This window comes from Zalophus californianus, chromosome 1, assembly GCF_009762305.2.
Source record: "Zalophus californianus isolate mZalCal1 chromosome 1, mZalCal1.pri.v2, whole genome shotgun sequence".
Taxonomy (NCBI): Eukaryota; Metazoa; Chordata; class Mammalia; order Carnivora; family Otariidae; genus Zalophus; species Zalophus californianus.
Genome location: NC_045595.1, coordinates 107,118,694 through 107,122,682, shown reverse-complemented (window position 1 = coordinate 107,122,682; position 3,989 = coordinate 107,118,694).

The following is a 3,989-nucleotide window of genomic DNA, read 5'->3' as shown; positions in this document are numbered from 1 at the left end:
TTAAATTAGACATAATATTCTGACATGGAGTCCCTGGAAATGCAAACACAAGAAACTTACATTCCTAGTTCTAGTTCCTTCCAATGAGTCTATGACAGCACCTCAAAATATAACAACTCATTGAAATTGGCTCCTGGGAGGAACATTTGATAATCAGTTAGAAGAATGAAGCCTTTGGCACGCTTGTCAATCATATCTATTGTTGCATCCTGTGAAGGAGGGTAATCAATTCTGAATGGTATCTCTTAAGGAGAAAACCTCCTTTTATTATAATAAGGCTTTTCCTTAACTATAACTTGTGGAAAAACATCTTTTCTTTTCTGAAATACTAAGAGGGCTCTTTTTGTGTTGTTCAAGCTATAGTCCATCTTTTATTTTTTAATTCTAAAATTAAAGTTGAAGGGTTTTTGTTTTTGCTTGGTTTGGTTTTTCAAGTCCTCAGGATGGGGCGGGGCCGCTGATCGTTATCGGTGCCTAACAACCTTCACCAAATTATTCTTGACATCTTCACCTTCACCCAGCACCATCTCTCTATCTTATAGTAGTGATGAAAGTATCCTGAACAGAGTCAGAATTTCTGCAAAAGATGTAGGGACATGTTCCAAGACTCACACTCCTTTTTTTGGGGGGGGGGGAGAGACTACCATGACATATTTTTTGAAGATAATCTTTCCTAAATTACCTCCGTTTATTCCTCAGTGTATTATAATTAAAGGGGAAAAAAATCTGGGAGTTAATTGCACATTTTCTCCTTTGTATTTTCCCCCCTCACTGAATTGTAAGAATTCTCAGGAAATAAGTAAATACCCATGTACACACAAGAGGATTTAGGTAATTGGTTTTGTTGATGATAAAAATTTGCAAATTCTAGGTATGTATAAGTTAACTACTTTTTTAAATGAACTGGTATATACAGACAATGGAATATTCTTCAGCCATAGAAAAGAATGAAATCTTGCCATTTGCAAGGACATGGGTGGAGCTAGAGAGTATAATGCTAAGCAAAATAAGTCAGAGAAAGACAAATACCATATAGTTTCACTCCTATGTGGAATTTAAGAAACAAAACAAATGAACAAAGAAAAAAAAGAGAAACCACAAAAACAGATTCTAAACTATAGAGAACTGATGACTACCAGAGGGGAGGTGGGTGGGGGGATGGGTGAAACAGGCGATGCGGATTGAGAGCATACTTAGGATGAGCACTGAGAAATGTACAGAATTACTGAATCGCATTGCACACCTGAAGCTAATATAAACACTATTAACTATACCGAGCTTAAAAGAAAATAAAAATAAATAATAAGGTGCACTGTTACATTTCTGGTGCCCATTTGCAAGCAGAAAGTGTGGAGGGTGGGAGAGAGCCCATGGGGTCCAAGGCTGTGCCTTTCCTACCTGCCCTGTGTCTTTACAAAATGCCTTATCCTAAGTCTGAACGAAAAAAATCACTGACGGATGTGTGTTGAGTCCTTACTCCGGGCACCGTACTGAGCAGTTGATTTCACTCCGTGATTTCACTCCGACTTCACAATAAACCTAAGAGGTGGTCACTGTTATTATCCTTATTACACAGATAAGGAAACAAACACTCCGTCTCAGCTCCCGAAGGGCAAAGCCTAACCTCGATCAGCTTTGTCTGCCTCCAAATCTTTGAACTTGAACCTCGGTGCCACAACGTGAACATGAGCAGATATCCGATGAGTGCATGAGGATCTCATCGTGGAGCTATCAGCCTGCAGTACACACATCCTTCTCAAAGTACTCTGGCTCAAAAATATTTCCCCTGCTTGGTCCATCGGTTACACCTGACCTTAGCTTATCAGACCTCACACAGCCCTGGGGGAGACCTTTACCATTAGAGTGAATTACTTTAATCTGACGGCTTCCTACCTGCAAGAGAGAAGCTCTTTGAGGCACTAGCTCTTTTGATCTTAGGGAAAGGAAGAAAGTGAGTGAAGAATGGAACAATTTAGAGTGTAGGCCTGTGTGGAACCTTGAGATAGCCCAGAGGCAAAGAGGGATACAGCAGAGAAAGTGAGAAGGCCTCCAGTGGGTATTCATCTTACTTTGTAAACGTGCCTGGGGTCCTTGGAGCTGAAACAGATCCACGTGCCACTGCTGGTCACAGCTGGCTCTCCAGCAATAGACTGCTAATATTTGTTCTGGGCCTTGAGGCAAAGTTTTCAGATAATTAAAATGTAATAATAACACCATAGATACTAAACGAAAAACAATGCTGAAGATCATCCTTTGACGTGGATTCAAGAAACCCTTTCAGATCTTGCTTGTAAACCGGAGTTGCCATTCCGAAAATCCATAAAATTATTCTCATTACATAGACTTTTCGGTGTTTGGAGATCTTCAGAACTGCACAACACAAGGACAGTAAAGAGCCTCTGAGGCCGGTGCACACCAGCAGCCTTGCTCACTGGCTCCCTTGGGCAGGAGCAAAAGCCCAGTGCCGGGGCACACGGGTGGTTTCCCGGATGCTGCACAACTTTCCTATTGCCCCCATAACTCATAACCACAAACGTGGTGGCTTAAAAATGACACAAATTTATCATCAGTTCTCTAAGTCAGAAGTCTGACACAGACTACTCAGGTCTCACTGAGCTAAAATCAAGATACTGACAGGGCTGCTTTCTTTCATGGAAGCTCTAGACAGAAATCCATCTGCTTACCTTTTCCAGCTTCTAGAGGTGCCCACGTTCTGTGGCTCATGGCCCCCCTTCCACTATCTTCAAAGACCATAACACTGCATCTCTCCAACCTTTCTTCCGTCCTCACATCTTTGACTATGGTTGAGAAATGTTCTCAGCTCTTAACGTCATGTGATTAAATGGGGCCCACCCGGATAATCTCCTCACGTTAAGGCAGTTAACATCACACCTGCAAAGGTCTCTTTTTACCATGTAAGGGGACATACTCATAGGCTCCACAGATTAGGATACTGGCATCTCTGGGGGCCGAACTGCAGCTATTCTGACTAGCCCTGCAGTGGTCACTCCCCATGGGGCAAGCAGGAAGGTCACTGCAGAGAGAGCCTGGCAGGGCCTCATCTCAGGAAGACTCTCAAAGATTAATCCTCTCAGAGCAACCTCAGTGATAGCAGGTTCAAAAACAATGAACACTGGCCAATAGACTCTAGCTGTGAGCAAATTTTACAGCACTGAGAGGAAGAAAAATGGACAAACTGGATTTGCTGCTTCAACATGAAATTTTCCAATAGACATTGAAAACAGTCCTGATTTGAGGGGAAGGGTATATTCGCACAAGCCAACAAGTCCATTCCAAATCCATTCCAGATTTAGAATGAGACATCACCTTTACTGTCCAAAGCTATAGTCCCATCTACAAAGTTTCTGGCCAATGAATGATATCCAAGCATAGCCGGGGATGGTAACTCACTGCTCATTTGAATTTTGCACAGTTGTAACTGTTTGAAGGTTCTTCCCACCACTATGCTGAAATAAGCCCATCTGTCGTGTTCACATATGGCTCTCAGTTCTCCTTTTTGGAACCACACAAGCAAAAATTTAATTCAGCTCCTACTTGCTAGCTGATTTTTGAGGGGGCATATAGAGCCATTCTAGACCACCACACAGATTAAAGAAACCAATAAAGTTTTCCTATTTTCAATTAGAGTTAAGAAAACAAAAAACAATAATAATTTAGCTTATGGAAAAGGAATCACTTGTAAAAACAATTAAGAGGGATATGACATAATAGATGCATTAAATTGTTTTTAATCTGTTATAATCTCCTTATTCAGATTTGTTACAAGGGAAAACGATTCCACAATACGCTTTCAGCCAGATTAAACTTGAAATTTCCAAAATATTAAAAATCACCTCAATCTTTCATTTTCTTTATGAAATATACATAATTTAAAATTACACTACTTTGCTTTATTTTTTTAACTCACCTTAAAATCATCTAAATAACACTATCTATGTTTTCTCTTAAGATATAATTTTACTGGGGTG